The 17,598-nt window shown below is 44.5% G+C and overlaps 1 pseudogene; it reads right to left on the bottom strand.

Moving 5' to 3' along the window:
- Positions 1-489: 489 nt before the first annotated feature.
- LOC142852787 (transcription factor BTF3 pseudogene) lies at positions 490-1,251 on the bottom strand (annotated as a pseudogene).
- Positions 1,252-17,598: the final 16,347 nt, after the last annotated feature.

The following is a 17,598-nucleotide window of genomic DNA, read 5'->3' as shown; positions in this document are numbered from 1 at the left end:
AACACAAATCTGGACCTGCTTATTACTTTTGTCCTCTCTTTTTAAAGTGATGGATTTGTAAGTGCCAAAAATTCAGTACCAACTTGCATTTAGAAGGGAAAAGAGAAGGCCCATAAAGAAACATCACAGAGGAGAAGGACAAAGGATTGAGGATGGAGACTCCAAACCTGGCTTCAGAGGGGTGCTCCATACTATATGCCGACACCCCCGCTGACAATGCTATACATTACAAATGTCAAATCTACTGATTCTGGCTCATTTATGAACAAGATGGCTCAGCTGATTAAGGATTTTATTTGGGATGTTATCAGGTATTATTAACCATTTAGCATACTGCTTTGTCTTAAACTTTTCTTAACAAATACGAAAATTTAAAAACCTTCCAAATCTTACCAAAAGCAGAACAAATGTAGTTTTTGTTTACCCATGTGGCCACACTCATATATGAATGCTCAGGACATTGTCCTAAATGTTTGTTTGTTTTTTTTTTACTAGGCAAGGAATTTTATTAACCTTTTTCCAAACTTTATTCCCAGGCTTCTTCAGCTTAATTTGCTGCAAAGAATGAATTGTGTTTAAGCAAAAACTGAAAAGAGCTGCAGTGTCCAAGGGGCTTGGGCTTAAAAATATTAGCGATCTAGATTTGATCAGATCCATAAACAAAAGACCTTTAAAAAGCAGCCATGATATAAAATAGCAGCTCCTGTAACTTCTGCAAGAATCACTTCTTCAGAAGTCCCCTCCGTTCAGTTTGCCTCGTTCTTAGAAGCCTCATCAAAATTCTCTACCAGGTCTGGGACTTCATCATCATCATCCTCTCCAGTAGCAAGGGGTGCTTTTCCATCCACAGATTGTTTGGGCAGAGCTTCAGCCGGTCTCCTTAAACTAGTCAGACTGTCTGCCCCAAGCTGGTTTAGAATGCTGGGAAGCATTTCTGTCAGTTGTTTTGTCTTGGCGTAGCCTGTAATGGTGAAGGTGTTTGCTGCCAGAGACACCTGAACTTGAGGGTTGTTAAAATGGATCACTGTTCCTTGGTTTGTAAACATGTCACCTCTTCAATACCAGAGATATTGTTCACCCCTAACTTCTTTAAGGAGAACTGCAGTTTTTTATCATCTGCTGTGGCTGTTCTGTGAACCACCTTCTTCTTTCTGTGAGCAGTTCCTTTCCCACCAATGCGCACTTGTGCCTGCAGCTTGGCCAGTTTTTCCTGGTTCATGATCGTTTCTTTCATCTTGTTGGAGTGGAAATGGAGCCCGCGCAGGGGACTAGGGTTCGCCCTCAGGGGGTCTCAGGTGGACCAGCTGAGATAAGGCACACATACGTGGGGACGCGAGATGGCAGCTAGAGGGCTGTCCTAAATGTTATAAGAATATGCATTTGAATGTGATCCTGGAAGATGCTTGTACTCAGGGCAAATTCATAGCTAGTTCACGGCCAGGCAAGAAGTGTGGCATCTTGTGGAAGATGTCAAGGGCAATGTGGACATGAGAAACGTCGGCTCATGCCTACGGGGGTATGTTTGTTGGGAGCTATGGTCAGGCTGGGGTCAGAATCACCTTCAGGAAGGAGGCAGCGTTTGAACAGATGGGAGCAGGAGTCTGACAGGCCGAGTTAGCGAGGTGGTTTGGCACCTCCGCACTCGGGCCTGGGATGTCGGAAAGCACAGGGAGGTGCTTGAGTGCACTGGAGGATGACTTTGGAGAAGCAGATGGCGGTCACCAGTTGGGGCTTGGGATTCTATGGCCCATCAAGGGGTATTCAGGGCAGTCACGGGTTTCTGCAGTCTTCTGAGTGGAAGAATCTGTCCTTCAGGGTGAGCCTCATGGAAGCGTGCAAATCTCTCTTTGTGTCGGGGAGAACATTGTTCTGGGGAGATGATGGCAGACCGGGCAAGAAGTGATAAAGTCTTTGTCTGAGGAAAAACAGTGGGAAGCAGGGATGGGGTACAGGTGGGATGACCCTAAAAAACAGGAGTCACGTGATATTGAGGCCACTTGGTGAGGCAACAGGATCAGAAGACCCCAAGATGATCATCTGAAATAACTAGGTGTTTTCAGGCAGGCTGGCTGGTGACATAAAGCACTCTGATTGACAAAATGATGAATGGACAAATGTGTTGGATTTCAGGTGCCTTTCAGAACAGTATGTTCACGCTCAGGAGGCCGAGGAAGGAGGATCTCTATGAGTCTGAGACCAGTCTGGTCTACTTAGGAAGTTCCAGGCCAGCCAGGGGATACATAGTGAGACCCTGTCTCAAAATAAAACAAAAACGCCTCACAAACAAACAAACAAAAAAACCTAAGACTTTAGTCTCTCAGACTAAGACAGAGGCTGTGTTGGGACCAGGACGGATGTGGCAAGATGGGGCCCTGGTCTCTGCTCTGTTTTAAGTTGTTTAACACTGCGTCCCTGAACCTAGACACTCTTTTTGATCTTTTTAGGAAAAAAAAAAAGAAGTTCGCAAGAGGACCAGAAGTTGAAACCGTCTCCTGGAGCTGACAACGCTGTCATAGTCCTCCGTGGTGGGACTGGGTGCTTTTTCCAGATCTGAACGTGGGCCTTGTCTATCAGTAGAGGACTCTGTGCAGAGAGGACGGAGACGTGTGGTCCAAAGAGGCTGGAGCGCTGCTGTTGACTCTTTATGGAATTTTCAAATTAAAGTGTGTGTGTGTGTGTGTGTGTGTGTGTGTGTGTGTTCAGGGCCGCAGAGGAAGAGGCTTTCCCTGTAGACAGGGTGCACTTTTGACCTGTGCCCCAAACCCAGAGTTCATGTAGGAGTAGGTTGCAGTCCTAAGGAAGATAGAAGCCATTTAATTTCATTAATCCCTCTTTTTGTGGCAGTAGAATTTTCTAAACGGAAATGAGACCTCGGAGACTCTTGGCATAGAAACGGTAAATTGGAAATCTATCCATGAATACTTCTCTGCATTTAATTAAATGCCAGTCTCTGGAGGCTTAGCAGTGTATGGAGTAATAAACCCATCACACGAAATGGCTAAATATATGCACTTTAGTCCACATCCATTTTCTCCATAACAAGAAGCTAGCTACGCAGACACATTCTGAAGTGGCTGTTTGTGGAGAAATATTCCTAGCACTTATTTTCTCTTCAAACTAACTCTGATCTAAACAAATGTGGATTAAATGTGGTTTGTTCAAAGCTGTTAGGGCCATGTGAATTTTTTTTTTCCTATTGGACTTGAGGCTGCTGACAGGATCAAGACCCATTTCTCTCTGGTAATGAAGACCCCCGGTACCACTTCTAAATCGCCCTGTGACTCGTGATTAGTGCCGAGAAAACACCTGGTGAGTTGTTGAGATCTGTTTCCGGTACTGTGAAGTCTGTGGGGATTCTTTTAGGAGTTCCACAATATTGGGGGGGGGGGGGCAAAGGAGGGTTGCAGAGAGCGGCAGCGTCAGAATGTGTGATGTGTGCCTTGGAATTTCATCCGTTCAGGAAACACACCTGCACACTTCCTCCCAGAGAGAACCTTCTTTTAATGATCGGTGGGTGAAGGAGTGTGCATGCGTATATTCGTGTGTGTGTGTGTGTAAAAATCGTATTTCCATTTTACATTTTGTGGGTTAAACTGATTATAATAAACAGCAAAAAATGTGTATTTTAAAAAAAGTTTTGCTATTTATTTAGTTAACAGCTTAGAAAACTTTATACACCTTTTTTCTTTTAAAGACAGGGTCTATATGTAGACCAGGCTGGTCTCAAGCTCACAGATTCTCAGAAATCCTCCTGCCTCTGCCTCCCAAGTGCTGGGATCAAAAACATGTGTCACCTTTTCTGGCTCTTTAGTCTTTATTGTTTTTTATGTGCATTTGGTGTTTTGCCTGCATGTTATGTCTCTGTGAGAGCATTAGATCCCCTGGAACTGGAGTTATGGACAGTTGTGGGTGCTGGGAATTGAACCCGGGACCTCTGAAAGAACAGTCAGTCCTCTTAACCTCTGAGCCACCTCTCCAGCCCCATCTCTTTAACCTTTATAAACAGGAACTCTCTCATTACATTTCACCCCTATTGTAAGGAAAAAGAATGAGTGTGCTCATTGAGCAGGCAGATAGATAAGCCTAATGAACTGGGCTTTAGGTGCGCTCTCTTCACCCTGGCATGTTGTTTAGGGGCAGACAGTGTCTGGCTTGGGGCTCTAGGGTGAGATCTGCTCCAGTGTCAGATGCTGCTCCTTCTTCTTCGAGGAGCTCCTTCTTCTTTGTCGGGGCTTCTAGGTGTTCTCTGAGCCCCAGTTGTCTTGTACATAGAGTGGGAACATAAGACAGAGAAGACGGGTTGGGGCTTTGAACAGTGTCTTGTGCCAAACTGTAAACACCAGTGGTCATTAATATCATTCTTAATAACTGAAGGCTGCTCCAGGCTCCTGGGCTTGGTTTGACTCTCACTGGGGCACCAGGATGCTTGGGTGGTGGCAGTGATGTTAGCCTCTCTCATGCCTGCTTCCTTTTAGCTCTGCTCTAAGTTTGCTCGGGATGGCACTTGGATTAGAGCAGCTTCCTCCTATGTGCTGTGGCCTCCAAAGCTCTTCCTGCCTCTCCGACAACAGGAGCATTTGGAGAAGTGAGTAACTTTGAGCTGGAGAGGAGTACCAGATTTGAAGCCAGACTGGCTACGTTTGCATCTTCATTTGACACTGTATGATCCTCGTCCACAGAGTCAGCTTTACACAGTGATTCCAGGCTCGGCTGCAGGAATCTCCCATCCTTAGATAGATGACTTAGTATCCCCGAGCTTCAGTCCCCTCATCTAGAAATGGGGTTAATGACAACCCTTACCTCACAGTTAGCATGAACCGACATAAATCCAAATGACTCTGTAGTAAGAGCTCAGTTAGAAGCTATGGGATGTACACTGAAGGGTTTTCCACAAATGCAGATTGAGTGTTCTTCACTCAAAATACATGAGATCAAATTATTTCATATTAAAAATTGGTGGCTGGGGGTATTTTCACACGCATGATGAAATATCCTGGGGACGAGACTGAAGTCTAAATATAAAATTCCGTTATGTTTTCTATAAACATTGTCTGCATAGCTCGGATGTTTTGCAGAACACTTTTAATGTGCCTGCATTTTTACAGTGATCGCGTGAAATCAGGTGTGGAATTTTCCAGCTGTAGTAACATGTCAGGGCTCAAAAAAGTTTCAAGTTTGGGTGCTTTTCAGATCTTGGGTTTTTGAGGCAGAGACACTGAACCTGTGTTATTATTACATCACGGCCATGAGCCTGTTATTTAAATGTTTACAGGCTTGCGTTTTTATTTTTAACCTGAAATTGGAAACAAAACCAAGCTCCCTTGTCTGCAAAGCCAGGTGGATGTGATAATGTACAGAGTGGACTTGAAACAGAGTGGGCTCTTGGTGGAGGACGTGAAGATTATTACCGCAAATTAACCACGCTGGAGAGACGTCGCTGGCCATGGCCTTCCCGTGGCCTGCTTCCTTCCTTTCATGTCATGCCCAAGCTGAACCACATTCCCCACAGAACTGACATCTTTCCAAGGGGATTCCGTTCCAGGTATTGCCACGCAACCCAACCTCGGCCTACACTCAGGCCTGGGTAATTGCTCTGCACACAGACATCGCTCCCTGGGCCCCAGTAGAGGCCTGGCCCTTGAGGCCGCTATATTTGATTTCTGTAGGTCAACAAACAAACATTTGAAATTAAATAAGCATGTTAGTCACGGCAGGTTCAGGTTGCTGTAATTAGCTTCTGTCTGGCCTGCTGGAGCAGCAGTAGGCCTCTGCTTCCCACTGCCCGTGCAACGAGCAAACACCCAGCCCAGGGCTCCGGGGCTGCTGCCGCCCGCCTGGAGCATTTGACATTGATGCTTTAGGACAGTTGCTGGCAAGGCCCCTTCCTGTGCTAGTGGAGGGAGGCAGGGGGAGCTTTCTCGTCAGGCTGTGGAGCGTTACTGCGCGGGCTACCGGTCTTGGAAATACACAGACAGTCTCTGAGTACAGGGAGCTGTGATGGGGCCAGCACAGGGATGGCGTCGAGATCGGAAGCAAACAGAAACCCTCTTTCTCTTTGGTTCCAGGGCTAACACCGCTTGGGCTTCACATTTCCCAGGGGTGCTTTCTGGGCTAGGTGTCTCCCTTCTGAAATATTAGGTTGGTAGCAGAGTCTGTTCCTGCTGCACTGTGGCCTCCTCTGAGTCTGGGGCCAGCACACCTGCGAATGTGTTTCAGCCTCCTTTATCAGTCCTTGTTCCAGCTCTGACTCTCTGGAGTGCCTGCTCCTCAACTTGGCTACTTTTTTTTCCTGTTTGTTTATCTTTTTTCTTTTTTCTTTCTTTCTTTCTTTCTTTCTTTCTTTCTTTCTTTCTTTCTTTCTTTCTTTCTTTCTTTCTTTCTTTCTTTCTGTCTTCTTTATTTCTGTCTTTCTTTCCTGTAGACTGAATTACAGTCTGCTTGTATCACTACTGTGCAACCTGGCAAACCTCCGCTGCATCTAATCATAGTGGGGTTGACAGTAATAACGATGGTGACAATTCTTTGCTTTGTAAGATTCTTTTGATCTCTCAAAGCAAACTGCATTTCATTTCCCCCCAGAAACTGCTTTGCCTGCGCAGTCCTCAGTTCTGCCATGCAGCTCGCTGCTCTAGAGGAGCAGATCCAACAGGAGAAGGCTCTCTAGCTGGAGGTTGATTAGGAGGGCTTGCTGAATACACTGCTGGCTTCTCCCTGGAGAAACTGAGACTCAGGGGGTTCTTCAGTTCACAAAAATGGGTGTCTCGACAGTCCTAATCTGCTCCTGAAGGCCTGGATAATTTCTGGAGGTTCACAAGTCCGCAGTCCCTGTTGGAAGTCTGAAGAAGCCAAGACGATTCAGGAGAGCGCACCCTGGTGGTGAGGACAAGGGAAAGCACCCAGGCCTAGAACCAGGGTTATATCGGCCCATCCCAATATCCCCTCCATCTGTGATCTGCTGGAGCATGGGAAGTGACCGGTCCTGCAGACTCAAAGCTGCGGGATCTCCACAACACAGGGCAGCAGTAGGATATCCAAGAGGAGTCCTAGTGAGGGCCCAGCATCGATAGTGTAGCAGAAATCAAGACTCTGCAATGAACACTTGCAGGTAAAGATACACTAAAGGGTTTTCTGTGTGACTCGTTGGCTCATTGTGTGGCACTTCAGCTTCCATGAAGAGCCCCCCCCCACACACCGTTTTTGTTTTTCTCTTAAGTTTTCCCTGGGGGTGGAGAGCTGCAACGGCAGAGGGCAGGTACAGAGGAATAGGAAATGAACGGGATTAAGATGCGTGCTGCAAAGAACACAGAGGATAAATAAAAAGAAAGTTACAGAAAAAAGAAGCTGAGGTTGGAAGCCAGATCTTGTCCAGACACCCTGTTTACAGTATAGCCTAGCTGAAGTTTGTTAAAAGTCAGACCCAGAGGGGTGATAAAAACGGTGGGAACTAGAAAATCCAGAGAAATGAGTTGAAGAGATTAAGGCATGTAATTCTGCAAATACTCTGGGTTCCTTTCTATTTTCATATATATTTCTCCTTGTGTAGTATATATTACATATATTATATAAAATATATTTCTAAATAATATATTTATATATTTCCATATATATATATATATATATTTGAGACAGGGTCTCTTAGCCTTGACTGTTCTGAAACTTGCTAGCTAGGCCAGGAAGGTCTTGAACTCACAGAGATCTGCCTGCTGGAGTCTTCTGCGTGCTGTTTTTAGTGGTTTGTACCACAAGGTCTGACTTATACATGGCTATTTTTAAGAAGAAAATATTTACACGCTCTAATAAGAATATAAGCATCTATATCATGATTGTATGTAACATACTTTATGCTTCTAGTTAATTCTAATGTGACATGTTTGTGTTCAAAGTTTTGCTCAAGTAACAGAAGGGAAGACATTTATCAATGAGGAGCATTTCAATAAGTTTTAAAAAGTCAGTTGCATTGTGAGACAATTGAACTTTGCATCACTGCCCTCTGGTGGTATATTCTGGAATGACAACTTCTAGTCACTTGTTACAAAATCCAAGTGGAATTAAAGAAAAAAAAAATTAACTTATCCAAGATCTTTCTTTCACTTCTTACTAAGATATTTTTGTTGTTGTTGCTTTTTGTATTTTGAAACAGGGTTTCTCTGTGTAACAGCCCTAGCTGTCCTGGAACTCACTTTGTAGACCAAGTGGGCCTTAAACTCACAAACTGCCTGCCTCTGCCTCCTGAGTACTGGAATTAAAGGCATGAACCACCACCGCCCAGCTTTTCTCGATAAGATGGAATCCTATCTTTGTCCCACATGAAATAAAATTATAAAAGTATAAAATTACGAGAAAGAGTTGATTTTTACATAAATGTTCAGCTCTTAGAGAAACTGACCATGGCTGTGTGAGTGTTCCACATATTAGCTACATTCTCACATGGGAGTGTAGCAATGAAGTCAGTGTCTGTCTAAACAAACAGGACCCACGACATGTGGCTATGTCACCACTACAGCTTGCTGCAAAGGGTGAATGATACAGAGGATACTGGTAGCATGTACTCAGGCCACTGAGATTTACACAGCCATGCTACATAGCCTGACACAGCTCTTCTGCACCAGAAGGTCTCCCTTTCCCCACCTAAACCAGCATTCCTAAAGAGGGGTTTTCCTAAAGTCACTAGAAGCAATGAAGGCTTGTGTGTCGTCTGGGATCACTCTCCACCTTGAGTTAGCCACAAATTCACTCATTACCTGCTCAAGACTTGATCTGCTTCGGCTGTGAATTGATTAATGACATTAACTCCTAGTGGCGACTCTGTCTCCTTCTCTCGGACAACATAATTTGTGAAAAGATTCACAAAATGAACCTCTTAATTGACCGGTAAATGGAAGCTTGTGAGGGCATTTCCACAGTGGCTATCCTGAAAGCTCGCATCCTAGAATTTGTTCTGTTTGGTTATATTTATGTTCAAAGATGCATGTATCTGAGCATTAATCACATGATTGTAATAGCTTAAAAATGAGATGACCCTGTCTAATACTTACTCAACAATAGGATTGTGATTAAATTGATTAGAAACAGAACCTGTTCATGCAATCAAATCAGTTGTCGAGAAGCAGTGAGATGGTTGTAGGTGTCGGTGTTCCCATAATGTGGGGCTGTGTTGCACTGTTCAATTTCAAAACCGAAAACAAGTTGCAGAGCAGCGTACATAGTAGACATTAAATGAATTTGTATATTCATAGGGAAAATAGCTATGAACTGAAGGGATTATATTTAGGAATACTATAAATGCATATACATATACATTTATTCATAACAATACAATTAGTGAGGGAGCAGACCAAGAATGTGAAGGAGTGGGAAGGAGTTTCTGGGAGGGTTTGGAGGGAGGAAAGGGAAGGGAGAATGTTGTAACTGTACTACGATCTCAAAAAGGAAAAAGAGAGAAAAGCTGTATCTAGCAGACTGTAAGAGTGGGTGACCTGCTGTCCAGGTGGCTGGGCAGGAGGAAAGGGTGGGTCAGGAGAAAAGAAAAGTGAGGGAGGTCTATCTCCTACTTATAAGACTCAGAATTATTTGAATTGTACAAATAATAAGCATGCATGAATTTGGTATAAAAAAGAAAACTATGTATTAGCTTCTGTAAGGATATTTGAAGCATTCTCTGTCAGGAGTAGAGATAATATATTGCCTTTCAGGTCTATTTACCAACGCACCAGGACTCCCTAGTCCAGCCACGTGGCCCAGATCCACCTTGGGCCACGGCCCTCCTATTCTCAGGTAGACTCTAGACAGCATCAGTGTGGACAAGCACCTCCTCGCCTGCTGCTCTTCATATCTCTCCTGTGCCGTAGGTTTCCAGGGGAAAGCATCACGGATAGAAATTCACTGCGTATAAGCGGATGTGGACTAGTTAAGCTATACTGTAGAAGAACAGCCAGTCCAGCAAACCAGGAACAACAGTTTGGAAGATTCTCCATGCCTTGAGAGGGAATCCCAGTCCAGGTGGACAGGTCACTCTGGCTCTCAAGGAATGTGGCAAGGGGTTTAGGGTACCGCTGAACAACATCAAGGCAGCATCTAATTCCTAGAGTATCTGGGTACCCGGACAATAGACGAAGTTCAGATGCAAGGAATAAAAATACCCAGACAGGGCCACATGGAGAAGATGGGTCTTAGTCATCGTACAGAAGCCCTAAGAACTCCCTGAAGGTCAGCATCTGAGACATCTGGGCTTGATGCTTCCTGGAATAGACAGGAAAAGACAAGAGGCACAGTTCTGCGGAGAAAGAAGCATGCAGATGCTGCAGCTGCAGCTGGCACGAGACTTTTCTTGTTCCTAATCGCCGCTTTCTTGAAAAACGGAGCTGGGTGCAGGTCTTGTGGTGGACATGAGATTGCTTGATAAAATGTCACATTGATTACCTTACCTTTGTTTTTTTCTTTTGAGTCCTAAAAACAGTGGATGAAAGTCTTTGAGGTTCTAGCAGGTGCTGGGTAGTTCACCATAGAACTGATCCTTCAAAACACACACACACACACACACACACACACACACACACACACACACATCACAGCCCCTAATGTCTGGCCTTCTTGTTATAGCAACTGTCTGCTAACACTTCTGACCACTGTCGTTTCTGCTGACGCTAGGCTCAGTACTGTACCTTGGAGTACCGCAGGGACTTTGAGCCAGCTCTTCTTCCCAGGTGGACCACTCTTCCTCAAGACATAATCTGATAAAAGATCAAGCCTGTTCCTTCAAGTTGGCTCAAAAGTCACCTATCCAGAGAGTCTACATTTGGCCCTTATATTACCATCATGTCATATCCTCCCTCCCCCACTTATAGTGGTTGTTACTGCTTAATATTGTTTTGAAAGTTATATTAATTGCCTCCTCCTGTTCCTCTTTTCTTCCTGCATCCCTTATTGTCGGTTCTGAAGATAAAAGGTTGTTTTTTTCCTTTTTGTCTTCTGATACACAGTGCTTATAGCTGGGCCCAACACAAGAGTAATCTGTGTTTATTAGAGAGACCGAATGGACTCCTTTGATCACATAGACACTGTTGGGAAGGAGTCCGGAAGACTGCCTTCCTTTTTCCTCCGGCCATCCACAAATCCCTCTGGGTTTAGGTTTTGGCCTTCAGTGCATGAGATACGGTTCCTGGTTTAAGTGGAGGAAGAGTCAGGTTTGGAGTCAGAGTCAGGCATGTATCTCTGCCTGTTTTCCTTCCCAGCTGTGTGGTTTAGGGGAAGGCATCTCTAATCTGAGGCTGGAATATGTGTGGGCATTCCTAAAACCTGGTGTGTAGAGGCAGCTCATGTTATCCTTTATGGAGGTGAGTGGATGAAAGCAGCAAAGAATCTGAGAAATGCAGCTTCATCTAATGGCAATTTGAAATACATTCAGTGAGGCCGGGCGTTGGTGGCGCACGCCTTTAATCCCAGCACTCGGGAGGTAGAGGCAGGCGGATCTCTGTGAGTTCGAGACCAGCCTGGTCTACAGAGCTAGTTCCAGGACAGGCTCCAAAGCCACAGAGAAACCCTGTCTCGAAAAACCAAATATATATATATATATATATATATATATATATATATAAAGAGGTTTTAGTGAGGGTTTTTCTTCATTAAAAAGAGTCATTAAATAATCCCAAATAATGGAGGTGGACAATGGTTTTGTAACTTAGGTCTTCTTCCCAGAAGAGACCACAGAACCCTAGGAGGCACCTTGTGTCTGGACGGAGCCTGTTGAAATTTTTGTGGTTTTCTACGTGCAGACGTTTCTGCATTTGCAGCCTCCACATCTGGAGCCAGGTTCTCCGGTAGGACTGATGGAAAACAGCAAAATGCAAATTCTGTGGGTTCAGCAGAGGGGAGCCAAGGCAGAAAGTCTGAGAAGGCCTATGGAAAGTGAACCAACACTCGAATTCAGGCAGGTGTCAGCAGCCTTCTATCCAGGGTTCGTGGCAATGGGGAGCGAGGAGGTAGGAGAGAGACTGGTGCGTAGGTGGAAATATGCGAAACCACGAGAGCCTGTTGCCCCAAATAGCCAAGGTCACGGGTGGTGTGAACACCCGCTACACTGATGTTTGTGTAAGGTCTCTGTTACTGCTCAAACTCTCTAAAAAAAACCTATCCCACAATTAGTTTCCTACCCTAGGGAACTGTGCAGAACAGATGGTTCTGTAGCCTCATGGTGAGAGCCCCCATCCTGTGAAATGGTGACTGTCAATCTTCACTGTCGTCTTGACTGGATCTAGAATCACCTGGCAGACATGCCTCTGGCCGCGGAGTGAATGAGGACTCTTCTAGAGGTGATCCACCAAGCATCACCTTGCATGGGAGATGCAGCATTCCATGGGCTTGGGAGCCAGGCTATAAAAGAGGAAGGCATGAAAGCTGTATGAGCGCTGGTCTTCTCTGCTTCCTAATCCATGGAGATCCGAGGAGATCCAGACACATATTTCCACCACTAAAAATTCTGAGCGTGCCTTCTCCTCGGTGATAGACCGTTTCCTCAGACTGCGAGCCAAAATAAATCTCTCCTTATTTGAGATGCCGCTTGTCAGGTATTTATCAACTTTAAACAAACAAGCCACCAAACCCAAGCGTTCATTGTCAGCAACCACAACCCCAAAAGCAACTAATGCAAAAGCTTTTGGAGGAACAAAGAAAAGTGAGTGGTGTCTTTTGTTCTAAAGATCTGCCCTCCTGTTTCAACAAATGCATCTAGGTAATGCCATCCATTCATGTTAAATTCATCTTTATTTTAAAATCCACACATACGTTTTAAGTCCACAACTATTTAAAAGTCTCAATTACTTGAGGGTTTTTTTTTTTCTCAGCTTTTGCAAACTATTGCCTAAAACAACTGCTCGCTCTGATATTTCCCTTATGACTATTTTGGTGTATGTGTGAAACCAACGCAGTTATCGGACCTGTGACCCCGTACCTGGGTGAGGAGAAGCCATTTCCATGTGCATTTTCTACATAAGAGTAAAATATAGCCCAGAAACAGAAGTTCTTTCCCTATCTCTGCATTGTACTGGGGCCGAGAGTGGTCACTTGTTTTACAGTGTGACTACTTTCCGGAAGCTTGGTAATTTTTGGAGTGTCATTGCTGTAAAGTGTATCAGATGCCCCTAAAGCTTTCTCTAGTCACACGAAGAGTAGACTTTCCTGGAGGCTCCTCCCCTCTGCTAACTTCAGAACCAGCCAATCGGTGAAGAGCCCGACTTTCCCCGGGAACCAAGAGATGTTTGTCTAAGGCTACCACGCACACTGAACCTTTCTTGTTCCCAAGAAGCAGAAAGAACTAGAAGACTGGGGAAGTCCCAAGGAACTCTGATCCCCAGCCACCTGCTGTGGTTGAAGACTCAGGACTCCAGAGTTTCTGAAACCTGTCTGGATGGTGCTCACGCTTCTTATCCGCCAGCTCCGTCCGTTCTCCGTCCTTCACTAAGCGCTTTAGCAAATGTTTACAAATTGTATTGCTGGGAGTTGACAGGTTGTTCTCGTGGTTTTACTTTAAAATCTTATTTGTTTAGTGTCTTTGAGTCTTGCCCCGACGCTTGGCTGCCAGCCCTAGCTGCCTCTGTCGCTGGCAGCCACTTTCACTTCCATTCTTATTGCTCCTAGAAAAGCCGTCTTCCACCTTCGTCTTAATCCTTCTCAGCGCCAGCACTATTTTCCTGCTCCTTTGCCCTTCTTTCTTCTCTTCTCCCCTTTCACGGTTTCCATTCTGTCGTCCTCTGCGATGACAGTAATCAGGTCTATCCTCCCCACACCCTGTACATCACTGTCTTTTTCAGTACCAAGGGAGGCTTCCACTCAGGCTTGAAAGATGATTGTTCCCTTAGTGCCACAGTGGCTGACCCGACCCACACACATAACACTACCAGTTCAAATAATTTTGGCTCGGGGCCCATTAACACTCACCGGTCATTATGTTGTATTTGGAAAATAAAACCGATTTGGCAGCCTCATTAGATTATAATCAGTTCAAATCTCCCCTTCTGGCTTCTTAGAGCATAGCGCATGTCCCAGGGAGCAGCCGAGGGGCGAACGCTACCTTTCCCCTCAGCTTTCTGTATTTCTGCTAGGCTCGTGTCTCAAATTAAATCTTCTTTCTGTTAGAGCAAATGACTCATTGGCCACCGTGCTTACCACTGTTAAGTGTGGCTCTAATTAGTTTCAGAAGCTGTTAGAGAGCCCCGGGATAGCATCTCCAGTATCGAAGGTGCCGTTCTGGGTTACACACTGTTGGATGTTGGCTTAGATGTTTGGACCACATTCAGTAACAACAGCAATAAGAGCCATTGCTTACCTCACACCCAGTAAGTGCCCGATGGGTCTGTATTAACCTGCTTAATCCTCAGATCAGTTTGGTAGGGTGTATACTATAATATCTGATTCTAGGATGAGATTACAGAGGCACAGGTGGGTTCAGGGACTTGCCTAAAGTAGTAGAGTTATTAAGTGGTGGATTCAGAATCTGCACTTGTAAGTCTTCCCTGTACCGAGGGTGTGGAAAGTTGGTAAAGAAGCAGGACATGAGGAAAGTGATGCTTACCTGGAGTCGTCTGGAAATAAAGATGGAGCAACAGAGTCTCGTAGAATCCTCGCGTGTAAACATCAGAACAGTTGTCAGGAGAGACCTGGCTGTTAGAAATGATGGGAAGCGTCTATTTGACCTGATATGAGACCCTGGAATGTTCACCCTGAAAGAACGGTGGCGCGATTGCCAGAAGCGGGGATGACAGAAAAGTACCCCTAATGTGTGTGTATGCCCTTGAGGTATTGGGCTGAGAAAATTTCAAAGATGCGGAGACAAAGGCTTCTTTAGTGTCAAATGTTCTGCCTTTCAAGGGAGGGGCTCTTGCTCGGAGAAGGCAAGAAGAAGCTGGAGACCTGTCCTATGTCCTTCATCTTCTCCAGGTAGCTTTCTTCAGGGCCTGTGTTGCAATGAGAAGGTGGTGGAAAGCCTGACCCAGAGGGTCTAAGTCCAAGGGACCTTAGAATCCCCTAATGCCCTTAAAGTCTTGATGGGTGGAGTCAGCAAAAAGAAGTAGAAAGAAGTGGTTTAGGGGGAGGATATGCTCATATTTCCCTCTGTGGGGTGGAGAATGGTAAGACTGGCCTTAGGGGGATGGTGGGAGCTGAGAAGTGAACCAATGAACAGGGCACCCCACCAGTTTTCCCTCTAGATCTGAGTCTAAGGGGAAAGGGGTCTCAGAACTCAGCTCCTCAGAGGAGAGCTAGGAGCCTGAGACTAAAACCCAGGTGTCTGTTGAAGACTATGGATTGTCCATTGAGCAATGTCCTCGTCTGTATTCAAAGCAGAAGTCATCAGTGGGGTAGAATTTAGAGATTCAGAACTCACCTGTATCCACCACGATTATAAAGTGTGTTTTGTCTATTCGGACCTCAATTCCTTTGTCTAGTTTGTCAGTATTCTGATCGTCCACATTTTCTCATTTTCATAAGAGGAATTAAATGCCAGGGAATACTGTTGAAGAGCTGCTAGGTGCTATCAAAATAAAGGCGCCTTTCCCCCAAGCTCCCAGGAACGTCAGTGCCTGAAGAAACAGGGCATTGAAGCCCTGATTATAAGACACTTCCATTGCCAATAAACACATAAAAACCAATGCTATGTGAGTATTAATAGTTTGGAGATGTAGGTGGAGGTATCAATATTCTTGAACAACATATGTTCACACTTCATCATCTTAATTAATGAAGTTCTTTTTTCTTGTGGCTTCAGCGGGAGATGTCTCAGGGTAAGAGAACAAGACCAGGATTTATGTGAAGAAGATTTTTTTATTTCATCACTGAATCCAAATGGCATTTTCCTGGTGTGAAAGCAGATGGTAGAGACTTTATTTGCGGTCAAAGGCACTATGTCTGAGAACAAACCTTTCTTGGCAGGCAGATTTGCACAAATTCAGGAAGTGGTTTAAGACATGACATGCCTCCCAGGACCTAATGTATTGACAGGTACTTTTATTAACAGCATTTATACACTCAAATACAGTGACTCAGGGGAGCTAATTTTCATTCTGGCAAATCATGATTTTTCTTTTTTTTTTAAACTTGGCCAATGACTATGTATGTGGGAATTAAGATCAACTTATTCTCAGCCTGAGAATATGATTTTGTAAGTTTTCTACATCCTAAGAGAAGAGTCTCTCCTGACCTGCTGGGTTTTCAGACTTCAGTGTATTTGAGAAGAATTGTTTTGCAGAGGAAGTAAGTAAGTCTTGGTTTGCTGTTTACCTTATTAGTCTCAAAACAGTGATTTTAGTATTTCTAATGTAAATTTTCAATGATATATTGCCCTTAAACAATGATGAAATTATAGTATAATCTCAAAAAATAAGAGAAATGATTAAAGAATGTTTGAAATCTTAAAGTTACCCAGGTCTCTGTTGACCTAGTAGGCTCCAGTTTCATTGCAATGAGACTCTTGTGGTTAACCATCATTTCTAGAAAGCAAAGAAGACACATGCACAAACAAAACCAGGTTCTGATCCAATAATCTAGGCTGGAACTCAAGAATTCTCCCCAGTCATTCCATGCTATTGATGCAGCCAGTTGAAGGGTGGCATTTTAAGAAATACCACACGGGGAGTCCTAACTTCATTGTTCCGTCACAGTTAAAAGTTTTAATTACAGAGACTAAAGTAATTACTCTTTCTTCTATAGAAGCAATGCAGTCTGCCTCAAAAAAATACAAATGAATCAGTGAGAACGACATGTTTTCTCTCTGAGGACTTAACGCTTCTGGTTCCTTCTTTACCATGATTGGAAACACAGGGGGAGAGCAGATATTGAGATGTAATTTGCTCACAGAGAACATAGAAAGTAGCTCAAGAATGAATACCTAAACTTTCAATTTCTGCATTGGACTTTAAATCAGCAACAAACTACTAGAGTCAGCTGATAAGTCAATAAACAGAAAAACAGCAAATGCAGAGAGAATGGTGACAGGAAACAGCAGGGGCCTGGAGCAAGATAAAGAGTGACAGCTCAGAGAGCTGAGAGTGAGGATACTTCAGGAGCACAAGGGGGTCGGTCTCTCACTCAAAAATGATTTTTGTTATGCATGTGTGTGCGCTTGTGTATATAGGTATGTTCATGTGGGGTGCGGGTGCACATCCACGTCGTATATACTGGTACAAGTGTGTGTGTGTTAGAGAGAGAGAGAGAGAGAGAGAGAGAGAGAGAGAGAGAGAGAGAGAGAGAGAGAGAGAACAACCTTGAGTCTCATCCTCAGGAACCCATCTTTTGACAAAGAATTCCTCATTGTCCTGAGGCTCACCAATGAATCTAGACAGCCTAGCCAAGGATCCGCCTGTCTCTGCATCCCTAGATCTGAGATTTCAAGCATGTGCCACCAAACCTGGCATTATGCTGTTGTGTGGCTGAATTCAGGTTTCTATTGTTACAATAAAACACTATGACCTAAAGAGTAAGTAGGGGAGGAAAGGGTTTATTCAGCTTACCCTTCCACATCATAGTTCATCTACAAAGGAAGTCAGGACAGGAACCTGATGCAAAAGCCATGAAGGGATGCTGCTTACTGGCTTGCTCAGCCTGCTTTCT

This window comes from Microtus pennsylvanicus, chromosome 6 (genome assembly GCF_037038515.1).
Source record: "Microtus pennsylvanicus isolate mMicPen1 chromosome 6, mMicPen1.hap1, whole genome shotgun sequence".
Taxonomy (NCBI): Eukaryota; Metazoa; Chordata; class Mammalia; order Rodentia; family Cricetidae; genus Microtus; species Microtus pennsylvanicus.
The sequence above is the reverse complement of the archived record's forward strand: the minus strand, read 5'-3'. Positions and strand labels throughout refer to the sequence as shown.